Source organism: Anomaloglossus baeobatrachus, chromosome 10 (genome assembly GCF_048569485.1).
Source record: "Anomaloglossus baeobatrachus isolate aAnoBae1 chromosome 10, aAnoBae1.hap1, whole genome shotgun sequence".
Classification (NCBI taxonomy): Eukaryota; Metazoa; Chordata; class Amphibia; order Anura; family Aromobatidae; genus Anomaloglossus; species Anomaloglossus baeobatrachus.
This window is the reverse complement of record NC_134362.1, coordinates 135,146,232-135,171,404: the sequence shown is the minus strand read 5'-3', so window position 1 is coordinate 135,171,404 and position 25,173 is coordinate 135,146,232. Positions and strand designations below refer to the sequence as shown.

General features: G+C 50.4%; 1 protein-coding gene and 1 long non-coding RNA gene across 2 annotated transcripts in view; one reads left to right on the top strand and one right to left on the bottom strand.

Moving 5' to 3' along the window:
* The window catches only part of PSKH1 (protein serine kinase H1), a 41,557-nt gene extending 39,512 nt beyond the window's left edge, over positions 1 to 2,045 (bottom strand). Inside the window, exon 1 of the mRNA XM_075325667.1 lies at positions 1,928 to 2,045. The gene's annotated coding sequence lies outside the window, so the exon portion shown is untranslated. The remainder of the gene's footprint in view (positions 1 to 1,927) is intronic.
* Positions 1,986 to 8,089, top strand: LOC142254557 (uncharacterized). The gene is made up of 2 exons (XR_012727255.1): positions 1,986 to 2,167; positions 7,565 to 8,089. It is a non-coding gene; the product is annotated as an uncharacterized LOC142254557 (long non-coding RNA).
* The last annotated feature ends 17,084 nt before the right edge of the window (positions 8,090 to 25,173 follow it).

The following is a 25,173-nucleotide window of genomic DNA, read 5'->3' as shown; positions in this document are numbered from 1 at the left end:
AAGAGTGAACGCCGGTGCAGCGCCGGGGATCGGGGAACAGTGAGTATGAGAGAGGGGGGGGCGGGTCAGAGAGCAAACTGGTGCCATTGTACCCAAAAGTACAGTGTGCACGGAGGTAAAGGGATTCATATGTATCGGCGTCTTAAAGACGCCGATACAAATGAATACAGGGAACCGGGTCGCAACGCAGATTCTTGCAGGTTCGTCAAACCGGCTGTTATTTTAACAACCGGTTCACCCAAACCGGACAGAATCGGCTGTCAGAATCCCACCCCTTTCCCAGATATGAAAATTGAAAACGTTATGACTCTCAGTAAGATGTATCGCAAGCAAAATTATAATTTTTTTTTTTTTTTTTTTTACAAATTTCTGAATTTTGTTTTATCATTTAAATAAATCAAAAACTATACAGTTTTGGTATGTGTCTAATTGCACTGTGCTGGAAAATCATAATGCCTGGTCAATTTTACTGTAAAATTAAGGCTATGTGCGCACGTTGCGTAAATACATGCAGTTACGCTGCGCTTTGTAGCGCAGCGTAACTGCATGCGTCCTGCGTCCCCTGCACAGTCTATGGAGATTGTGCAGGGGACGTGCGCACGTGGCGTTTTAGAGCGCAGCGCTTCGGCTACTGCCGAAGCGCTGCGTAAAAAGAAGTGACATGTCACTTCTTCCGTGCGCTTTGCCGGCAGCTGCTGCTCTGTCTATGGCAGGAGCTGCAGGCAGAGCGCATGGAATTGGCTTCACTACGGACAATTCTGCAGCGATTAAAGCGCACATGTGCTCTTCAGATCGCTGCAGAACTTTCTGCAGTGAATTGTACGCAACGTGCGCACATAGCCTAACAGTAAATATAAAAAGCCCCCAAAACAGTTGCAGAATTGGAATTCTTTTTGCCGCTTTTCATTACATCATATGATAAAATGAATGGTGTCACTCAAAAATACAACTCATCCAGCAAAAAGACAATCCCCGCACGGCTATACAGATTGAAACATAAAATGCAAAACTGATGGCTTTTGATAGAAGAGGAAGAAGCAGGTTTTTGCTACGTCATCTGAGAGCAGTATGATGTGGGCAAAGAGACGGAATCCAACGATGTATCACTTAGATTACTGGGTGCAGATGTAGCAATGCAGCAGAGCTGAGACAGATGCCCCCGTCCACACCAGGTTCTCTATGTACAATATCTATAGACAGTGAGATGCTAATCACTGGAGGTGAGGTCTCACCAGGTAGTCCAGGCAGTGATAATGTCCTGATGATAAAACCTTCATCATAAGTAACAGCATACAGCCTGATAAATGTATTTAACCCTTATATCATGCTTCCTTCAGATTACATAGCAAAAACCTGCTGACACATTCCCTTTAACAACTACACATAAAATGTATGTGTATGTCTCCCGTCAGCCAATCAGCAGCTGCTGATCTGAAGGCGGCACTCAGTCTGGACATACCCGTCAGCTGTTGCGCTGTGGTAAAACCACTATGCCCAGCATGCCCAGACAGTACTGTCTGTGGTTTAATATCCTAATCTGAGGTTACAGGTTCCCTTTAAATTGGACAATATATTAAAGGGCTTTTCCATTTTCCCTGCAGGTTGATGACATTTTTGAGAAGACGTGATGAGTCCAGGGGCAGAATGGTGCTGTCTGTGAGGAGAGTAGGCACACTGTAGAGCTGTCACTATCCATATGGGGACATGACATAGGGATGGTAGGTGGCAGTCATCTGCTTATATCGGACTGGTTAGGCCATCAGTGCGACTGCGGCCGGAGTCTGGATACAATCCACACAGCAAGACCAGGGAGGAGCACGCCCGGCACACAGCGCAGACACGGGCACCAACCGGACGGGTCCTGCACCGAGAGAGGACAGCGGGGACACAGCGGGCTGCGCACCCCGCCCCCGGTCACCGGCCTTACCTTCTCCGCCTCTCTCCTCACCGCCCGCGAGGTCACAGCCCACACAGATGGTAATAACACTGCAGCGCTCACAAGGGTAGAGGCTAGACCGGAGTTGATTTTTTGAGGGGGAGGAGTGATTTCATGAAATCATGATGTCACCGGAAGGGGCGGGGCCTCCTCAGTGCCGTGGTGATCTGTGGGCGGGAAACAGCAGTGCTCGGGCTCCTCTGTGCAGAGCGGATGGATCCTGACCCTGAGGTGGGAGAATATTCAGCTTAGCTCTGGGGTGTCAGACTGTATTTCCGGGGCACAGAGCAGTAGTTAGTGGCTTATGGGGGGGGTTACACGGAGCAGGAGGTGATGCTGTGGAGGTTTCATAAGGAATGTGGGGGGTTACTCTAGGGAGGCGACGCTGCATGTTTGGGGGGTTTGCAGGAGGCAATGTGGAAAGTTTTGGGCGGCTCACACTTGCCACGGAGCGACTCTGCATGTTTGGGGTGGCTCGCACTGGACAGGGGGTGAAGCTGCACGTTTGGGGACACTGGGCAGTGAGCGACGCTGCACGTTTGGGGGGGATCCGGCAGGGGGCGACGCTGCATGTTTGGGGGGGCTGGCAGGGGGTAATGCTGCACGTTTTGGGGGGGCTGGCAAGGGGCGACGCTGCACGTTTTGGGGGGGCTGGCAGGGGGTGAAGCTGCACGTTTTGGGGGGGGGGGGGGGGCTGGCAAGGGGCGACGCTGCACATTTTGGGGGGGGCTGGCAGGGGGCGACACTGCACGTTTTGGGGGGGCTGGCACTGGGCCCCGTGTGTATGTGTGGGCCCCGTGTGTATGTGTGGGCCCCGTGTGTATGTGTGGGCCCCGTGTGTGTATGTGGGCGGGCCCCGTGTGTATGTGGGCGGGCGCCGTGTGTGTGTGTGTGGGCGGGCCCCGTGTGTGTGGGCGGGCCCCGTGTGTGTGGGCGGGCCCCGTGTGTGTGTGGGCGGGCCCCGTGTGTGTGTGTGGGCGGGCCCCGTGTGTGTGTGTGGGCGGGCCCCGTGTGTGTGTGTGTGGGCGGGCCCCGTGTGTGTGTGTGTGGGCGGGCCCCGTGTGTGTGTGTGTGGGCGGGCCCCGTGTGTGTGTGTGTGGGCGGGCCCCGTGTGTGTGTGTGTGGGCGGGCCCCGTGTGTGTGTGTGTGGGCGGGCCCCGTGTGTGTGTGTGTGGGCGGGCCCCGTGTGTGTGTGTGTGGGCGGGCCCCGTGTGTGTGTGTGTGGGCGGGCCCCGTGTGTGTGTGTGTGTGGGCGGGCCCCGTGTGTGTGTGTGGGCGGGCCCCGTGTGTGTGTGGGCGGGCCCCGTGTGTGTGTGGGCGGGCCCCGTGTGTGTGTGGGCGGGCCCCGTGTGTGTGTGGGCGGGCCCCGTGTGTGTGTGGGCGGGCCCCGTGTGTGTGTGGGCGGGCCCCGTGTGTGTGTGGGCGGGCCCCGTGTGTGTGTGGGCGGGCCCCGTGTGTGTGTGGGCGGGCCCCGTGTGTGTGTGGGCGGGCCCCGTGTGTGTGTGGGCGGGCCCCGTGTGTGTGTGGGCGGGCCCCGTGTGTGTGGGCATGGGCCCCGTGTGTGTGGGCATGGGCCCCGTGTGTGTGGGCATGGGCCCCGTGTGTGTGGGCATGGGCCCCGTGTGTGTGGGCATGGGCCCCGTGTGTGTGGGCATGGGCGGGCCCCGTGTGTGTGGGCATGGGCGGGCCCCGTGTGTGTGGGCGTGTGTGTGTATGGGCGGGCCCCGTGTGTGTGTGTGTGGGCGGGCCCCGTGTGTGGGCGGGCCCCGTGTGTGGGCGGGCCCCGTGTGTGGGCGGGCCCCGTGTGTGGGCGGGCCCCGTGTGTGGGTGTGTATGGGCGGGCCCCGTGTGTGTGTGTATGGGCGGGCCCCGTGTGTGTGTGTGTGTGTATGGGCGGGCCCCGTGTGTGTATGGGCGGGCCCCGTGTGTGTGTGTGTGTGTGTATGGGCGGGCCCCGTGTGTGTGTGTGTGTATGGGCGGGCCCCGTGTGTGTGTGTGTGTGTGTATGGGCGGGCCCCGTGTGTGTGTGTGTGTGTGTGTGTATGGGCGGGCCCCGTGTGTGTGTGTGTGTGTGTGTGTATGGGCGGGCCCCGTGTGTGTGTGTGTGTGTGTGTGTATGGGCGGGCCCCGTGTGTGTGTATGGGCCCCGTGTGTGTGTGTGTATGGGCGGGCCCCGTGTGTGTGTATGGGCGGGCCCCGTGTGTGTGTATGGGCGGGCCCCGTGTGTGTGTATGGGCGGGCCCCGTGTGTATGGGCGGGCCCCGTGTGTATGGGCGGGCCCCGTGTGTATGGGCGGGCCCCGTGTGTATGGGCGGGCCCCGTGTGTGTGTGTGTGTGTGTCCCGTGTGTGTGTGTGTGTGTGGGCCCCGTGTGTGTGTGTGTGTGTGGGCCCCGTGTGTGTGTGTGCGGGCCCCGTGTGTGTGTGTGTGGGGGCCCCGTGTGTGTGTGTGCGGGCCCCGTGTGTGTGCGGGCCCCGTGTGTGTGCGGGCCCCGTGTGTGTGCGGGCCCCGTGTGTGTGTGTGTGTGCGGGCCCCGTGTGTGTGTGTGTGTATGGGCGGGCCCCGTGTGTGTGTGTGTGTGTGTATGGGCGGGCCCCGTGTGTGTGTGTGTGTGTGTATGGGCGGGCCCCGTGTGTGTGTGTGTGTGTATGGGCGGGCCCCGTGTGTGTGTATGGGTGGGCCCCGTGTGTGTGTGTGTGTGTGTATGGGCGGGCCCCGTGTGTGTGTGTGTGTGTGTATGGGCGGGCCCCGTGTGTGTGTGTGTGTGTATGGGCGGGCCCCGTGTGTGTGTGTGTGTATGGGCGGGCCCCGTGTGTGTGTATGGGCGGGCCCCGTGTGTGTGTGTGTATGGGCGGGCCCCGTGTGTGTGTATGGGCCCAGTGTGTGTGTGTGTGTGTATGGGCGGGCCCCGTGTGTGTGTGTGTATGGGCGGGCCCCGTGTGTGTATGGGCGGGCCCCGTGTGTGTGTATGGGCGGGCCCCGTGTGTGTGTATGGGCGGGCCCCATGTGTATGGGCGGGCCCCGTGTGTATGGGCGGGCCCCGTGTGTATGGGCGGGCCCCGTGTGTATGGGCGGGCCCCGTGTGTATGGGCGGGCCCCGTGTGTGTGTGTGTGTGTGTGTCCCGTGTGTGTGTGTGTGTGTGGGCCCCGTGTGTGTGTGTGTGTGTGGGCCCCGTGTGTGTGTGTGTGTGTGGGCCCCGTGTGTGTGTGTGTGTGGGCCCCGTGTGTGTGTGTGCGGGCCCCGTGTGTGTGTGTGCGGGCCCCGTGTGTGTGTGTGTGTGCGGGCCCCGTGTGTGTGTGTGTGTGCGGGCCCCGTGTGTGTGTGTGTGTGTGTGGGCCCCGTGTGTGTGTGTGTGTGTGTGCCCCGTGTGTGTGTGTGTGTGTGCGGGCCCCGTGTGTGTGTGTGCGGGCCCCGTGTGTGTGTGTGTGTGTGTGTGTGTGCGGGCCCCGTGTGTGTGTGTGTGCGGGCCCCGTGTGTGTGTGTGTGCGGGCCCCGTGTGTGTGTGTGTGCGGGCCCCGTGTGTGTGTGTGTGTGTGTGCGGGCCCCGTGTGTGTGTGCGGGCCCCGTGTGTGTGTGTGTGTGTGCGGGCCCCGTGTGTGTGTGTGTGCGGGCCCCGTGTGTGTGTGTGTGTGTGGGCCCCGTGTGTGTGTGTGTGTGTGTGTGGGCCCCGTGTGTGTGGGCCCCGTGTGTGTGTGTGTGTGTGCGGGCCCCGTGTGTGTGTGTGTGTGCGGGCCCCGTGTGTGTGTGTGTGTGTGCGGGCCCCGTGTGTGTGTGTGTGTGTGTGGGCCCCGTGTGTGTGTGTGTGTGTGTGCGGGCCGTGTGTGTGTGCGGGCCCCGTGTGTGTGTGTGTGCGGGCCCCGTGTGTGTGTGTGTGCGGGCCCCGTGTGTGTGTGTGTGTGTGCGGGCCCCGTGTGTGTGTGTGTGCGGGCCCCGTGTGTGTGTGTGTGCGGGCCCCGTGTGTGTGTGTGTGCGGGCCCCGTGTGTGTGTGTGTGCGGGCCCCGTGTGTGTGTGTGTGCGGGCCCCGTGTGTGTGTGTGCGTGTGCGGGCCCCGTGTGTGTGTGCGCGGGCCCCGTGTGTGTGTGCGGGCCCCGTGTGTGTGTGTGTGTGTGCGGGCCCCGTGTGTGTGTGTGTGTGTGGGCCCCGTGTGTGTGTGTGCGGGCCGTGTGTGTGTGCGGGCCCCGTGTGTGTGTGTGTGCGGGCCCCGTGTGTGTGTGTGTGCGGGCCCCGTGTGTGTGTGTGTGCGGGCCCCGTGTGTGTGTGTGTGCGGGCCCCGTGTGTGTGTGTGTGCGGGCCCCGTGTGTGTGTGTGTGCGGGCCCCGTGTGTGTGTGTGTGCGGGCCCCGTGTGTGTGTGTGTGCGGGCCCCGTGTGTGTGTGCGCGGGCCCCGTGTGTGTGTGCGGGCCCCGTGTGTGTGTGTGTGTGTGCGGGCCCCGTGTGTGTGTGTGTGTGTGCGGGCCCCGTGTGTGTGTGTGTGTGTGCGGGCCCCGTGTGTGTGTGTGTGTGTGGGCCCCGTGTGTGTGTGTGTGCGGGCCGTGTGTGTGTGCGGGCCCCGTGTGTGTGTGTGTGCGGGCCCCGTGTGTGTGTGTGTGCGGGCCCCGTGTGTGTGTGTGCGGGCCCCGTGTGTGTGTGTGTGCGGGCCCCGTGTGTGTGTGTGTGCGGGCCCCGTGTGTGTGTGTGTGCGGGCCCCGTGTGTGTGTGTGCGCGTGTGCGGGCCCCGTGTGTGTGTGCGCGGGCCCCGTGTGTGTGTGCGGGCCCCGTGTGTGTGTGTGTGTGTGCGGGCCCCGTGTGTGTGTGTGCGGGCCCCGTGTGTGTGTGTGTGTGTGCGGGCCCCGTGTGTGTGTGTGTGTGTGTGCGGGCCCCGTTTGTGTGTGTGTGTGCGGGCCCCGTTTGTGTGTGTGTGTGTGGGCCCCGTGTGTGTGTGTGTGTGTGTGCGGGCCCCGTGTGTGTGTGTGCGTGTGTGCGGGCCCCGTGTGTGTGCGTGTGTGCGGGCCCCGTGTGTGCGGGCCCCGTGTGTGTGCGGGCCCCGTGTGTGTGCGGGCCCCGTGTGTGTGCGGGCCCCGTGTGTGTGCGTGCCCCGTGTGTGTGCGTGCGGGCCCCGTGTGTGTGCGTGCGGGCCCCGTGTGTGTGCGTGCGGGCCCCGTGTGTGTGTGTGGGCCCCGCAGGGAGAGAGGCTGCACGTTGGGTGGGGGCTCGCAGGGGGAGGGTGCTTGTTTTAGTGGGGCTCGCACTAGGCAGGGTGTGATGCTGCACGTTGGGGGCTCGCAGGGACAATGCTGCACGTTGGGGGGGGGGGAGCTTGCAGGGGGAGAGAGGCTGCACGTTGGGGGGGGGAGCTTGCAGGGGGAGAGAGGCTGCACGTTGGGGGGGGGGGGAAGCTTGCAGGGGAAGAGAGGCTGCACGTTGGGGGGGGGGGGAAGCTTGCAGGGGAAGAGAGGCTGCACGTTGGGCGGGGGGAGCTTGCAGGGGAAGAGGGGCTGCACGTTGGGGGGGAGCTTGCAGGGGCAGAGAGGCTGCACGTTTGGAGGCTGCAGGTGGGGGGCTCGTGCTGGGCAGGGGGCCGTGTTGCACTTTGTGGGAGGGGGCTCGCCTGTGTGCTATTAATCTTCTTCCTTTGTTTTTCTAATACAGTTTGTGACTACTGGCATCTGGGGTAATTGCCCCCCGTCGTCCCACCTTAGAGACTGAGAGAACAGTGTGGTGTAATGCACATCACACCTCCTGTGTCCTCCAATGTATTCAACAAGAGGATTTTTATGGTAAATGGAGAAATACAATTTTTACACCTAAAACGCACGGGACTCTGATACAAAAGATTTTTTTTCTTTCATTGTCGCCAATGTCCAACATGGCTTTATTCTACGTATTGATTTGTAAAGTTGATTGTTACAGTACATATTTGTATCCCCGACCTTCTGTGTCTTCCCCATTCCCCTGTAGACTGTAAGCCCCTGAGGGCAGGGTCCGCTCCCCTCTGTACCCGTCTGTCAGGATTGGTTTATTCACTGTAATTTATATCTGTATTTTGGGTGTAACCCGTTCCCATGTACAGCATGGAATAAATGTTCTCTATAAAAATAAAACTGTATAAATATATTTCTCCTTTTTTTTTTTTTAAATTGATATACTTATTTTAATAAAACTGTTCTAGAAGTTTGGGCTGAATGTTCATTTCTATAATGATAAAGCTCGGTGTGACATTAGTGAGCAGTCACTGCCGGTCGGGCTGCGGTCACACATTGTTGTAGATAGTTTCCAAAACATCTCAGTCAGTCCTCACATGTAGACCCACAGTAAACTAATCAGATCTCACTGACAATTTATTTTCTGTCTTTAGCAGACCCCTGATCCTCTCTCACGGCCCCCATTTATTAGGCCCCAGTCCTGTTTCACAGTGTTTCCTCCTTTGGTGGCAACATAACTCCATGAGGCTCACACCGCCTGATTCCGGTCATATGGGGCGAAACGTTTTTTGTAATTTTAAAGGGACGTAAGTTGCTTTTTGCTGAGCGTCTGAAGCTGTTGCCACCGCTGTTCCATAGGACAGGCTCTGGCAGAGGTCACACTACATATTTTACAGAGGGGTAACAATACTCCTTAGAAATCTTGAGAAGTATTTTTAGCCAAGGAGGAGAACATCATAATTTGCAGGAACTCAACATGATAGTACATACAGTAGATGGGTATCTATAAGGCCCCTTTCAGATGTCCGTGTTTAAACAGGTGCAAGCCACACGTACCAGTATGGTTGTCCGTGTGGTACCGGTAAAAAAAAAAAAAAAAGGTAAGATACTGAAATGAATGTTTTGGGGTTTTTTTTGTTTAATGTGGAAAGCCTGAAAAATTAAAGATATAGGAAGATAAATAGAGCTTTTACAATAGTGTTCTAGAGATAGTTAGCTTGACCAGCATTTTTACACCATTTTTATTTTTCAATTTAAAAAAAAAAAAAAAAGACGTGGGGTCCCCCCAACTTTCATGTCCAGCACAGGAACAGCAGCAGCTGTAGGCTGAAATCCTCATCTCTCTGCTGTACCTTGGCTGGTTATGAAAAATAGAGGGGATCCCCCGCTTATTTTTTACATTATTAGATTAAAAAAAAATACGTGTGGTCCCCTCCTATTTTACTAAAAAAACAGCCATAGTACAGCAGACAACTGGGGGATGATATTCTTAGGATGGAAAGGGCCATGGTTATTTGGCCCTTTCCAGCCTAACAATAGCAGCCCACAGACGCCCGAGAAGTGGCACATCAATTAGATGCGCCAATTGTGGTGCTGGACCTGGCTCTTCCCGTTGCTTTGGTGCAATGGCAAACTGGGTAATATTTGTGGGGTTGATGCCAGCTCCAGCATACACCCCTACTACTAATCCAGTAGATGAAAGGAGAATAACAAACTTTATTTGAACAAAAAAAAACCTTCGACTCAGACCTCATTCACCAATTTATTTGATTTTTATAAATAAAAAAAACAGTTCTGCCGTAATCTATGGTGAGGTCCCACGACATTCCCCAAAAGCAAACCTGGAAAGACATAAAGAGAAAATCATTCAATAAATAGACAAAAGACACCCTCTTTTCCAATTTATTTCTCTATCAAAGCCCTAATCCTGGTCTGCCGAAAGCCAATTGGGGGCGGTCACGTCAATCCTATACTGCTGTCACCCTCAATGGAGAACCGAACATTCCTCATTGGTTGTGAGAGTACCAACACACTGCTGTGGATGCTTCTGTTCGATGACCTGCATCTCATAAGGTGAGCTCAGGTTATTCAGGTCAGCAGTATGTGTGCGGGCGCAGCAGTGATGTCACAGGTTAATCAGAGTTCACAATGAACTCAGATGACATCCTGATGACACCCGCGCTACTGTGGGTGTCGCGGCAGTAACGTCATGGGTTCATCGGAGTTCCCAATGAACTTTGAAGAACCCGTGAAGTCACTGTCGCTACACCCGCGCTAGCGTGGGTGTCGTCAGGATATCAGAGTTCCTTGGATACTCGCCTGTCCCCGGCGATGCTGTCCCTGGCACTGATGTCTATGGTGCTGCTGCTTCCAGGTCCTCCGTTGAGTGCATATTCATTGAGTATAATGAGCGGGGATCGGAAGCAAGTGACAGCAGGGCTGGAGACACGTAAGTATAAAAATTCATTTTATTTCAGAGACACGTGTTTTCTCCGGTTGGTGTCACACGGATCACATCAGTGTGACACCCGTGCTGCCTGAGAAAAAAAACAATGTCTGCGTGCAGGGAAATGTGAGGCAACACGGTCCATGTAAAAACATGCATGTGTGAGGAACACTATAGAATAACATGAGTACGTGTGTGGCATCCGTGTTATAAATGGATGTCACACATACCTGAAACATATGGATAAAAATTCCCCGTTTTCCCAATCTGTGTGGGTTCCAGTGATCGGACACTGATCAGCAGGTGATCACCTTGCCCATGGATAGGTGATAACTTGTTTTCACTAAACAATCCCTTTAAGGCCTGTAAACAATCCCTACAATTATTTGTCCGACCGCTCTCTCTTGACTATCACATACAGGAGTGCTCGGACAAATGTTCTTGTGTTCTCTCTCTGAGAGCTGATGTTGCCTGCTCTGGTGGTGGATTATCTTTCAAGAGATCAAAAGCATCAACAAGTGGAATTCAAACACTCCGGTTCCTTCCCTCCCTTTACATCCATTCTCGAGGTAAGTCAGATAGCCCCATACACATTGGATTGTTTGATCTGGGTGATTTTAGCCCTATGTTTATGGGAGCTTTCATGTAATCTGTATAAGGGCTTATTCAAACATCTATGAACCTCAGTACAATCTCTGAACACAATGCATGGACTGGTTGAGGCTGTCCTCATAGACAGTGCTGTGAGCTCAGAAATCATGAACCTCAGTGCAGCAACTCCGCTCTAGTCACCTCTAGTGAGATAGAATGGAGTTACTGTACAGGGGACGTTCCTTACAGACAGTGCTGTGAGATCAGAAATCATGAACCTTAGTGCAACAACTCCGATCTAGTCACCTCTAGTGAGATAGAATGGAGTTACTGTACAGGGGACGTTCCTTACAGACAGTGCTGTGAGATCAGAAATCATGAACCTTAGTGCAACAACTCCGCTCTAGTCACCTCTAGTGAGATAGAATGGAGTTACTGTACAGGGGATGTTCCTTACAGACAGTGCTGTGAGATCAGAAATCATGAACCTTAGTGCAACAACTGCGATCTAGTTTTCTCTGTGCTGGGCAGTGTTGTAACTAGAATTTGATGGGCCCCAGTGCAAAATTAGGACCTGCCCCCCCCCCACCCCTCCCGACACAGATACACTGGGTACAGGATAATGACGCTGACTCTCCGGGTACGGGATAATGAAGTTAACACTTGGCTCTTTCCCTCATCACTCAGGTTTCCCATGATCTGAAATCCCTCTTTCTATCATCATCCAGCTTTCCTATGTTCTGATATCCATCTTGTCCTCAGCACCCAGCTTCCCTAGGCTCTGCTATACATCTTTCCCTCAGCAACCAGCTTTCCCATATCATAGCATCGTAAAGCTGGGTGCTGCGGGTAAGAGCCTCTTTCCATCAGCACAAAACTTTCCCATCCCAAGCTTATGTCTTTGTCCCCCCTCGTATATATAGTTATATAGTTCTCCAAATACTATAATGGCCCCCACATACCCTTCCATATAGTATATTGGGTCCCACGTAACCCTTCATTTTATTAGAATGCGCCCCATAGTCCTTCTTGTATTATAATGCATTTCCCATAGTCCTCGATGTATAAGGTAGCTCTTATAGCCCTCCAATTATACTACAACTCCCATAGTCCTCCATGTATTATAATTCACTCCATAGTCCTCCATATATTATACTGCACCCCATAGTCCTCCATATATTATAATGCACCCCCATAGTCCTCCATGTTTTATAATGCACCCCCATAGTCCATGGATAAGGTAGCCCTCATAGGTCTTCATATATTATAATGCAGCCCCCATAGTCCTGCATGTATTATAATGCACCCCACAGCTCACCATGTATTATAATGCAGACTTCATAGGCCTCCATGTATAATAATGCAGCCCCCATAATCCTCCATATATTATAATAGTAGCTGTCATATACCGTCCCCCAGGCCCACCCACCCAGTTCCTTGACCACTTTTCAGCCTGGCTGCCGCACTTCATGTCCTCAGAATTACCAACCCTCATCCTAGGAGACTTTAACATACCCATGACCAGCCCCTCCTCCCCATCTGCATTCCAGCTTCTATCTCTCACCACCTCACTTGGCCTCTCACAGCTCTCATCCTCTGAGACACATGAAGATGGTAACACTCTTGACCTGGTCTTTATCTGCTTCTGCTCAATCTCTGAGTTTGACAACTCACCTCTTCCCCTCTCTGACCACAACATCCTCTCCTTCAAGCTTACAAACCCTCGTCCACCCCAGTACACTCCCACCTATCACACATTCAGAAACCTACAGGCCATTGACTTTCAGACCCTTACAGACTCTCTACACTCATCACTGTCCCCTATCTCCTCACTTTCCTGTCCTGATCTGGCTGTAAACCATTACAATGACACACTCAGAAATACCCTAGACCAAGTAGCACCCCTCACCCTCAGAACCTCCAAACACAGAGTAAAACAGCCTTGGCTCACTTCCCAAACTCGATTTCTCCAGCGATGCTCTAGGAGTGCCAAACGCATATGGAGGAAAACCCGCACACCAGAAAACTTCATCCACTACAAGTTCATCTTAAGGACCTACAACTCTTCCCTTCATCTCGCCAAACAGACCTACTTCACCACCCTTATTTCCTCACTATCCAACAATCCAAAAAAGCTCTTTGACACCTTTCACTCCCTCCTCAGTCCCAAAGTACAGACCCCCATCACAGACCTTCATGCTGATGACCTGGCCTCATATTTCACAGATAAAATAGAAAACATCCGCCAAGAGATCAGCTCCCAGCTACCAAGCGTTGTGAATCCCATCCCTCCATATATCCCATCAAGCTCACTTTCCCCATTTGACCCAGTCACAGAGGAGGAAGTCTCCAGACTCCTCTCTTCTTCTCATCCTACCCCTTGCCCTACTGATCCCTTTCCCTCACACCTACTCCAGTCCCTCTCTCCAGTTGTCACCACTCACCTAACTAAAATCTTTAATCTTTCTCTCTCTTCGGGTATCTTCCCCTCCTCCCTCAAACACTCTATTATTACTCCATTATTAAAAAAAACCTTCCCTTGATCCGTCCTGCACAAGCAACTACAGACCAGTCTCCAATCTCCCCTTCATCTTCAAACTCTTGGAGCGCCTGGTCTACTGTTGCCTCACATGCTACCTCTCCTCCCACTCTCCTCTAGATCCTTTACAGTCTGGCTTCCGCCCTTTACACTCAACAGAAACTGCCCTTGTTAAAGTGACCAATGACCTATTGACTGCAAAACGTAATGGTGACCACTCTCTGCTTATCCTTCTTGACCTCTCTGCCGCCTTCAACACTGTTGACCACCATCTCCTTCTCTCTATGCTCCATTCTATCGGCCTAAAGGACACTGTGCTCTCGTGGTTCTCTTCCTATCTTTCTGGCCGTTCATTCAATGTATCATTTGCTGGCTCCACATCTTCTCCTCTTCCTCTCATTGTTGGGGTCCCTCAAGGTTCAGTTCTTGGCCCTCTTCTTTTCTCCCTCTACACTGCCCCAATTGGAATGACCATCAGCAGATTTGGTTTTCAGTACCATCTTTATGCTGATGACACACAGCTATACACCTCATCCCTGAGCTCACCCCCGCTGTACTACAGAACACAAGTGACTGCCTGACTGCAGTTTGCAATGTCATGTCTGCTCTCTATCTGAAACTTAACCTTTCCAAAACTGCCCGCTCTTGCCGCTTGCACCTCAAGAACATCTCTAGAATCCGCCCCTTTCTCACAATGGAAATGACAAAAACACTCACCGTGGCCCTGATCCACTCTCGCCTTGACTACTGTAACTCTCTATTAATTGGTCTCCCCCTAACTAGACTCTCTCCTATACAGTCCATCGTTAATGAAGCAGCTAGGGTCATCTATCTGGCTAATCGCTACTCGGATGCCTCTGCTCTGTGCCAGTCATTGCACTGGCTGCCCATATATCACAGGATCCAATTCAAACTGCTTGTTCTCATCCACAAAGCTCTCCACAGTGCGGCACCCCCCTACATCTCCACCCTCCTCTCTGTCTATCACCACAAAGCTCTCAACAGTGCGGCACCCCCCTACATCTCCACCCTCCTCTCTGTCTGTCTCTGTCTCACCCCACCCGTTCTCTACGCTCTGAAAACGACTTTCGACTAACATCAACACTAATCCGAACCTCCCACTCCCGGATCCAAGACTTCTTCCGAGCTGCACCAATCCTCTGGAACGCTCTACCCCAAGAAGTTAGTATGAATCATATCTTACTCTGCTTCAGACGCTCCCTAAAAACGCATCTTTTTAGGGCGGCCTATCACACTCCCTAATCAAATCCAATTCACACAGTGCCTCTACAACTTCTCACAACATAACCCCACGTCAAACTCCATGGCACCCAAATGCATCTCAAGATTCAGGCCAATTGGTCCAGGAAGCCATTATCTATCCCCCATTTCCTTGAAATTGCTGGGTTGTCATTGTAAATAAGCACTTGTACCTTGCCCCCCCATATCTCATTGTAGATTGTAAGCTCTCACAAGCAGGGTTGTCTTTTTTTTCCCCTCTAAATATTGTATTTTCTATAACTGTTACTTGTTTGTATATGATCCTCCTGAATTGTAAAGCGCTGCGGAATATGTTGGCGCTATAGAAATAAAGATTATTATTATTATTAATAATATTATTAATACAGCTCACATAGTACTCCATGTATTACTGTATCATGCACTCCCCATAGTCATTCATGTATTATAATGCAGCCCTCAAAGTCCTCTGTATATTATGCTGAACCCCATAGTCCTGCATATACTGCACCCCATAGCCATCTATGTAAAATTCACCCCATAGTACTCCATATATTATACTGCACCACATAGTTCTCCATGTATTATACTGCACCCCATAGTACTACATATATTATACTGCACCCCACAGTCCTGCATATATTATACTGCACCCCATAGTTTTCCATATATTATAATGCACCCCCATAGTCCTATATGTATTATAATGCAGTCACCATAGTCCTTCATACACTGTGTGCAGAATTATTAGGCAAGTTGTATTTCAGAGGATTTTTTTTTATTATTGATCAACAACTATGTTCTCAATCACCCAAAAGACTCATAAATATCAGCGCTTAATATTTTTGGCAGTTGGAGTGGGGTTTTTTAGATTTGGCTATCTTAGGAGGATATCTGTCTGTGCGGGTAACTATTACTGTGCAGAATTATTAGGCAACTTAATAAAAACCAAATCTATTTCCATCTCACTTGTTTATTTTCACCAGGTAAACCAATATAACTGCACAAAATTTAGAAATAAACATTTCTGACATGCAAAAAAAAAACAACAAAAAATTAGTGACCAATATAGCCCCCTTTCTTTATGATGACACTTAACAGCCTACCATCCATAGATTCTGTCATTGCTTGATCTGTTTACACTCAACATTGCGTGCAGCAGCCACCACACCCTCCAGACACTGTTCCGAGAGGTGTACTGTTTTCTCTCCCTGTAGATCTCACATTTTATGAGGGACCACAGATTCTCTATGGGGTTCAGATCAGGTGAACAAGGGGGCCATGTCATTATTTTTTCATCTTTTAGACCTTTACTGGCCAGCCATGCTGTGGAGTAGTTGGATGCATGTGATGGAGCATTGTCCTGCATGAAAATCATGTTTTTCTTGAACGATACTGATTTCTTCCTGTACCACTGCTTGAAGAAGTTGTCTTCCAGAAACTGGCAGTAGGTCTGGGAGTTGAGCTTCACTCCATTCTCAACCCGAAAAGCTCCCACAAGTTGATCTTTGATGATCCCAGCCCATACCAGTACCCACCTCCACCTTGCTGGAGTCTGAGTCGGAGTGGAGCTCTCTGCCCTTTACTGATCCAGCCTCTGGCCCATCCATCTGGCCCATCCATCTGGCCCATCACGAGTCACTCTCATTTCATCAGTCCATAAAACCTTTGAAAAATCATTTTTAAGATATTTCTTGGCCCAGTCTTGACGTTTAATCTTATGTTTCTTGGTCAGAGGTGGTGGTTTTCAGCCTTCCCTACCTTGGCCATGTCCCTGAGTATGGCACACCTTGTGCTTTTTGATACTCCAGTAATGTTGCAGCTCTGAAATATGGCCAAACTGGTGGCATATGGCATCTTGGCAGCTTCACGCTTGATTTTCCTCAATTCATGGGCAGTTATTTTGTGCCTTATTTGCCCAGTACGCTCCTTGCGACCCTGTTGGCTATTTGACATGAAACGCTTGATTGTTCGGTGATCACACTTCAAAAGTTTGGCAATTTCAAGACTGCTGCATCCCTCTGCAAGACATCTCACAATTTTAGACTTTTCAGAGCCCGTCAAATCTCTCTTCTGACCCATTTTGTCAAAGGAAAGGAAGCTGCCTAATAATTAAGCACACGTTATATAGGGTGTTGATGTCATTACACCACAGCCCTCCTCATTACAGAGATGCACATCACCTGATTTACTTAATTGGCAGTTGGCTCTCACTATACAGCTTGGAGTAGGACAACATGTAGAAAAAGTATCATGTGATCAAAATACTAATTTGCCTAATAATTCTGCACACAGTGTATTGTATTATTCACCCCATAGTCCTTAAAGTATTCTAATGCAGCCCTATTGTCCATGTATAAGGTAACGCCATTAGTCCTCATATAATGCAGCCCCCATAATCCTATATGTATTATAACGCATCCCCATAGTCCTTCATATTGTATTATGCAGCCCCATAGTTCTCCATGTATAATGCACCCTCGCATTCCATGTATAAGGTGTCCTTCATATTGTATTATGCAGCCCTATAATCCTCCATATATAATGCACCCCTAAAGTCCATGTATAAGGTAACCCAATTAGTCCTCCATATAATGCAACCCCCTAAGTCCTATATGTATTAAAATCCACCCCATAGTCCTTCATATTGGATTATGCAGCTCCATAGTCCTCCATGTATAATGCACCCCTATATTCCATGTAAAAGGGATCCTTCATATAGTATTATGCACCCCTTATATTCCTGCATATAGTATTATGCACCCCTTATATTCCTCCATATAGTATTATGCTCCCCTTATATTCCTTCATATAGTTTAGTACACGCCTTATATTCCTCCATATAGTAGTATGCACCCCTTATATTCCGCCATATACTAGTATGCAGCCCCCATATAGTGCACCACCATATTGTGTGCCCCAATATAATATTGTGCGCCAACATATAGTTATATGCAGCCCCATATACTATTTTGCAACCCCCATATATGCTTCCCCATAGTCCTCTGGAATTCCTCATTAAATACACAAATATACTCACTTCTCCTCATTCAGCCACTGCCCCAGTCTCCTCAGCGTGTGTCCACTGTTCTGCCACTCTGACATTTTAGCACATCAGTGCGCAGTAGTGACGTCACTGCTAGAGATGAGCGATGTTCGAAGTTCGCCAATTTCATGTTCGAGTGATTTTTGCTAAAAGCTCGACAGTTCGAGTTACGTTCGAGAACGGTTCGATCACCAAAAAGCCTAGCTAGTTACTAGCTGGCTTTTCACTGTAATAGTGTGAGTCACTCTGTGATTCACACTATTATCAAATTTCAGCGTAGAGTGTGCAGGGGGATGGGGTTTAGATCTGTGCTGCTGCAGAGTGCTGAGAGAATGACGATCGCCATTTTTTAATTTTTTTTTCCCCTAACCGCGCGTGCAGTGTGGCGTTCCAGGCTGTCAGCAAATCACAGACACACACAAAGCTAAGTGGATTTTTGCCAGACAATCAAGGGCATGTGTCATAGGCTGTGCATGTCACATGTCCTTGCCCTATAAGATACGGCCATTTTCCCCTTCGCCGCTATTATCTGTCTTCTGCGTGTGGGTGACAGTCACCGCTCACGCTGCTGCTGCTGCTGCTGTGTGCGCTATAGAGATACAGTGCAATCTACACAGCGCTTTAGGGATTAGGGACTGCTGGTTATTTCAGCCCTTTTCAGGGCTGATTTACAGGCATTCATTGCCATAGCTGCTAAGCAGGTCCGTGCAAATGCGGTGTAGGGCTTTAGATAACAGAGTCTGGCTACCTCAGCTCAGGCAATTCCTTGCTGCATTTTTTCATTAGCAGGGATAGAAAGTGAGGCTTCCTTTGCTGTCCTGCTCCCCAGAGCACCCGTGCATTCTACCCACATGCACATTTTTGTCACGCTATTTTATTTGCCCAAAGAGCTGACACTTTTTGTGCCATCCTAAAAGTGTCTGGAATACTACCTTAGTGTTCCTTTGCTGTCTTGCTACCTACAGCACCCGTGCATTATACCCACCTGCCCATTTTTGCCATGCTATTTTATTTGCCCTAAGAGCTGACACTTTTTGTGACATCCTAAAAGTGTCTGGAATACTAAGTTAGTGTTCCTTTGCTGTCCTGCTACCCACAGCACCCGGGCATTCTACCCAACTGCCCATTTTTCCCACAGAATTCTAATTGCAAACTGTGCTGCCACTGTTAGGGGCATATTAAAATTGTCTGGGATAGTCAGTGTTGGTTCTTCAGCTGTCAATAAAGCTAGACCACCTCTGCAATCTACACCTCCTCTCCATTTTTGCTACCACATTTTAAGTGTCCAATTTTGTCGCTAACAAAATGAGTGGCAAAAGGACAGATGCTGGTGGAAAGGGGAACAGGCATGTTGGAAAAGGAAAAAAAGTTTGTGTCCGTGGGGTAGGTGGGAAAGCTACATTAACATCTGCTGAAGAAATGCCATCTTCCAGCAAAAGTAAGATGTCTACTACTTTCCGTGGACAATCTGATGTGCTTCCTTTTATATGGAACCGAACAACTGTAACAAAGGTAGATGATGCACAAAAAAAGAACAAGCTTGAATGGAACTCAAGTGCTCCAACAAGTGGCCTCTCCTCCACCTCAACTTCAACATCCAAAAAACAACATTCCTCTGAGTTGTCATCCCAATCGCACTTGCTTTCTCCGAGCTCTCAAATCTCCACCCGCCCTGAAGAGTATGGTGTAACAGAGATGGCTGAGTCTGCAGAGCTGTTCAGTCACACTATAGCCTGGGAATCAGAGGTCTATTGCCAAGCTACAGTGAGTACAGACCAGGAAATGATCTGCAGTGATGCCCAGAAGCTTTGTGAGTCTTATTCAGGCCTTGATGACCAAGTTTCTGAGCATAATGTAGACCCTCATTCCCAAACTGTAACACCTGTTGGTAGAGACAATGAGGAACATACTGATGACGATGAGACGCAGATACCAGATTGGGATGACAACTTAACTTGATAATGAAGTTCTAGATCCCACTTACTGTCAACTCACAGTCAGGCACTCGAGGAGGACACCAGAGGCGGTGGAGGAGGATGCAACTGATGACGAAGTTACCTTGCGCCTTCCTGGACAGAGTCGGAGAACTGGAAGCACGTCAACAACTGCATCCTCAGCCACAACTCTGCCTCTGAGCACAAGTTGGGGTGGCTCTGCAGGTCGCATGGCCTCTAAGCCTTGCCTAGCCTGGTCCTTTTTTGACCTTGCAAAGGATCTCCCAAATCATGTGATCTGTAAAATTTGTCACCAATCTATAAGTAAAGGCCAAAACCTCACCAGTTTGACAACTTCTTCCATGACTCGTCACATGAATAACAAGCATAAGTCCCAGTGGGAAGCTCACCGTGCTGCAATGCGGCCTAGCGGAGCGGGCCAACCACCGCCTGCCCCTTCAAGTTCCTCCGTGCGCTCTTCAGCTTCTATGACTGTGGGGATAGCTGTCACACATGTTTTTCCACGCAGACCTTCCACCTCTTTAACCGCAACAGCCAGTTTGCTTGGCAGGTTGTCAGTTGGTTTGGAAAGGGAAACAAGTGCTGGTGTAGAGCTCTCTCAGACATCGAGAGCACCAACTTTGGATGAAGGCAACATCATGCCTCCATCTGCACTTTCCTCACAGACCTGCAGTTTTCCAGGGAAACCCTACTCACCACCGTCTCCACACAGCAGCCAGATCTCGGTCCCTCAGATGTGGACAAATAAAAGGCCATTTCCTCCGAGCCATGACAAAGCTAAGAGGTTGACTTTCACCCTCTGTAAGCTCTTGGCTACCGAAATGCTGCCTTTCCGCCTGGTGGACACAGAGGATTTTCAAGACCTTATGTCAGTCGCAGTGCCCCAGTGCCAGATGCCCAGTCGCCACTACTTCTCCAAGAAAGGTATGCCTGCGCTACACCAGCATGTCGCACACAACATCACCGCTTCCTTGAGAAACTCTGTATGTGACAGGGTGCATTTCCCCACCAATACTTGGACCAGTAAGCATGGACAGGGGCGTTACATGTCGCTGACTGGGCACTGGGTAACTATGGTGAGAGATGGTGAGGGGTCTGCTGAACAAGTCTTGCCGTCCCCACGACTTTTGCGTCAATCCTCTGTATGTCGAAGTTCCTCCACTGCTTCTGCCTCCTCAACCTCATCTGGGTCCTCCACCTCCGCCCAAAGCCTGTGTGGTCAGGCCACCCGCGTTGTAACTGTGCACAAGGAATCCCACATACCTCCTCACTATGCTGGCAGCAGAGCTCAACGGTATCAGGCGGTCTTTACGTTGAAATGTCTGGGAAATAAGAGTCACACAGCTGAGGAGTTGTGGTCAGCTCTGCACTCGGAGTTTCGTAAATGGTTGTCTCCACTCAACCTGCAGCCAGGTAAGGCCGTGTGCGACAATGCTGCAAACCTGGGTGTGGCCCCTCGCCGGGGCAAGGTGACACACGTACCTTGTATGGCTCACGTTTTGAACCTTGTTGTCCAGCAATTTTTCACCCACTATCCCGACCTAGATGGGCTTCTGCACAGGGCACGGTCACTCTCTGCTCACTTCCGCTGTTCAACCGCCGCAGCTGACCGACTTGCATCGCTGCAGAGGTTCTTCGGCCTGCTGGTTCATCGCCTGAAATGCGATGTGACGACACGCTGGAATTCGACTCTCCATATGTTACAGCGACTGTGGCAGCACCGCCGAGCCCTGGTGCAATACGTTATGATGTATAGCCTGGGCCAATGAGATGCAGAGGTGGGGCAGATCACGCTGCTGGAGTGGTCTCAGATCAAGGACTTATGCACCCTTGTGCACAGTTTCGACATGGCGACGAATATGTTTAGCGCTGACAATGCCATTATTAGCATGACAATTCCAGTCATTTACATACTGGAGCACACTATAAACACTATTCGGAGTCAGGGGGCGGGACAAGAGAAAGGGGAGGAAGTACAGGAGGATTCCTATGCGGAAGGGCTAACAAGATCTACAAGGACCAGACGTTCATCATCACCAAGGCGGCAGGCATGGGACAGTGGGGGAGAGGGATTAACAAGGGCGCTTGGTAGCAGCCAAACTGTTTAGGAAGGAGCAGGAGCCAATGAAGAAATGGAGGACGAACTGTCGATGGGCATGGAAGACTCAGCTGATGAGGGAGATCTTGGTCAAATTTCGGTTGTTCGAGGTTGGGAGGATATGTCAGAGGAAGGCAGCATGGTTATCACCTCGCCGCCACCAACACAGCAAGGACTTGGTCCACAGGGATGCGCAAGACACATGAGTGCCTTCTTGCTGCACTACCTTCAACATGACCCTCGGATTGTCCGAATTAGAAGTAATGATGACTACTGGGTTGCCACACTCTTAGATCCCCGGTACAAGTCCAAGTTTTGCAAAATAATTCCAGCCATAGAAAGGGACGCACGTATGCAGGAGTATCAGCAGAAGCTGTTACTCAATCTTAGCTTGGCTTTTCCACAAAACACTAGTGGTGCACAGAGTGAATCTCCCAGTTGTAACTTGACAAACATGGGACTGTCTCATCATCAACAGTCAAACCATACCAGCAGCACCGTATCTGGTGGTAACAGCAATTTTATTTAATCATTTCATAATTTTTTTAGACCATCCTTTGCAAGGCCACCAGAGACAAGAAGTCTGACACATAGTCAACGGCTGGAGAGGATGATACAGGAGTATCTCCAAATGAACATCGATGCCATGACTGTGCAACTGGAACCTTGCTCATTTTGGGCTTCAAATCTTGAAAAATGGCCAGAGCTCTCCACTTACGCCTTGGAGATCTTGTCGTGTCCCGCGGCCAGCGTTGTCTCTGAATGTGTCTTCAATGCTGCTGGGTGTGTGCTGACAGATAAGCGCACGCGTCTGTCCAGTGACAATGTGGACAGACTAACGTTCATCAAGATGAACAAGTCATGGATCAGCAAGGACTTTGCTACCCCGGTGTCATCCTGGGGAGAGTAAAGGCTTGTGGATTTGGATTGTGCTTGATGCAAGTCAACATGTGAAGTTTACAACTGGGGCACAAGTGATGCCACTGATGTGGTGTCTGTGGGGCCCAATTTTTGGAACAAAGGGAGACTCTGCTTGGAGTCCCCTTGCTGTGTTTTTAAAAATGATCCAAGATGAACAAGTCATGGTTCAGCAAGGACTTTGCTACCTACCCCGGTGTCATCCTGAAGACAGTTAAGGCTGGCATATTTTTGAATGTGCTTGATGCAAATCAACAGGTCAAGTTTGCAACTGGGGCACAAGTGATGCCACTGCAGGGGTGTGTGTGGCCCAATTTTTGGAAAAAGGGAGACTCTGCTTGAAGTCCCCTTGCTGTGTTTTACATGATTTTAGAAGGGCATGCCATGCCTATATCTGTGTCTCCTCCTCTTTTTCCTCGTCCAGCTGTTTTGTTTTCGCATGAGTATATGTCCTTGTCACTTTCCCATGTGTTTGTGGTATGTTGTGAGTTGTTTGTCACCTTTTGGACACCTTTGAAGGTGTTTTCTATGTGTTTTTATGTGTTTGTGTTTGCCTCCCATTGTTTTCAATGGGGTTCGAGAGGTTCGTCAAACGGTTCGTCGAACGGCGCCTCGAACGGAGCCTTCAGAGGTTCGCTCATCTCTAGTAACCGCAGTCCTCCATGCTGACACATCAGTGTCTCACAGACACATAGTAGTAGAATAATTAGAAATAGAGTTATAAAAAATGTTTAAAAGAACTGAAGTCCTCAGTGGTTGATACCTTTTAATGGCTAACTGAAAAGATGGTAATAATTGCAAGCTTTCGAGACTACTCAGGTCTCTTCATCAGGCATAGTATAACACAAAATCTGAAGAGTCACATATTTATACACAACAGGACATAGAATGGGGCAGTAAAAAAAAACAAAAAAAAAACTTGTAGAAATAGAGTGTTTTGCTCCTCCGCTCATTGTTCCTTTCAATTGTATTGGCATCTGTGATGGTGATGCCGATATAAATGAAAGTACGATCGTCGGCAGGAGGTCCGTGGGGCCACAGTGACTCATGGGCCCAATCTAGACAGCTCACTAGTGAATCATCTAGAATGGAGTGGCAAAAATGAGGTGCTCAAAATATCCACTCTGATCTAGACGGCTCACTGCTGAATCACCTAGAACAGAGTGGCTAAAATGAGGTCCTCAAAAAATCCACTCTGATTCAATGTGTATATTATGAGGACTTTCGGCTGCGCTCAGTTACGTTTTTTGCTTTGAGGCTCCTCCCACTCTTCGAAAAAATCCATTCCAGTCACCTCAGTACCAAACTGTACATAATGTAGTTGCTAAAATGAGGTCCTCAAAATATCCACTCTGATATAGACGGCTCACTACTGAAGCAGCTAGAACGGAGTGGCTAAAATGAGGTCCTCAAAATATCCACTACGATACAATGTGGACGATGCTGAAGTTGGTTTCTTATTCGTCCAGTTTCTTATTCGGGGCTGAAGTTGGTTTCTTATTCGTCAGTTTCTTATTCGGCAATTTAGGTTTTTCAGTTTTTTTATGCATTTATCAACAAAAATAACGCATCACAATAATACAATACAATGCACTGATGTGCCCTAATATAAAAACACTCAAAACCAGCTGCGAAAATTATAAAACTGGCAAAACAATGGGCATCAAAGTGGGCACCAAAGTATGTTAGTGAAAGGGTTAAATGGTTTTGGGCCACTGATCTAACACGACAATTGCATATATAGTGATGCCCCTAATCAAACTCAAGTGACTCCAGCCTGGCCCAAAGGGGTTCTGGGCATCAAAAATGGCATCAAAGTGGGCACACAGCAAATTTTCACAGATTTCAATAAGTAATTGGTGTTTTTGAGGGGTTAAATGGCTTTGGGCCACTGATCTCACACCACATTTACATACCTAGTGATGCCACACATCAAATTCAGATCACTCCAGCCTGGCCCAAACAGGTTCTGGGCATCAGAACTAGCATTAAAGTGGGCAAAACCCACTTTTCACAGATTTGAATAAGTAACTGGTGTTTTTGAAGGGTTAAATGGCTTTGGGCCACTGATTTCACATCACATTTACATACCTAGTGATGCCACACATCAAATTCAGATCACTCCAGCCTGGCCCAAACAGGTTCTGGGCATCAGAACTGGCATCAAAGTGGGCAAAACCCCCGTTTTCACAGATTTGAATAAGTAACTAGTGTTTTTGAGGGGTTAAATGGCTTTGGGCCACTGATCTCACACCACATTTACACACCTGGTGATGCCACACATCAAATTCAGATCACTCCAGCCTGACCCAAACAGGTTCTGGGCATCAGAACTGGCATCAAATTGGACAAATGGCCAAGTTTCACAGATTTCAATAAGTAACTGGTGTTTTTGAGGGGTTAAATGGCTTTGGGCCACTGATTTCACACCACATTTACATACCTAGTGATGCCACACATCAAATTCAGATCACTAAAGCTTGGCCCAAACAGGTTCTGGGCATCAGAACTGGCATCAAAGTGGGCAAAAAGCCAGTTTTCACAGATTTGAATAAGTAACTGATGTTTTTGAGGGGTTAAATGGCTTTGGGCCACTAATTTCACACCACATTTACATACCTAGTGATGCCACACATCAAATTCAGATCACTCCGGCCCTGCCCAAACAGGTTCTGGGCATCAGAACTGGCATCAAAGTGAGCAAATGGCCAGTTTTCACAGATT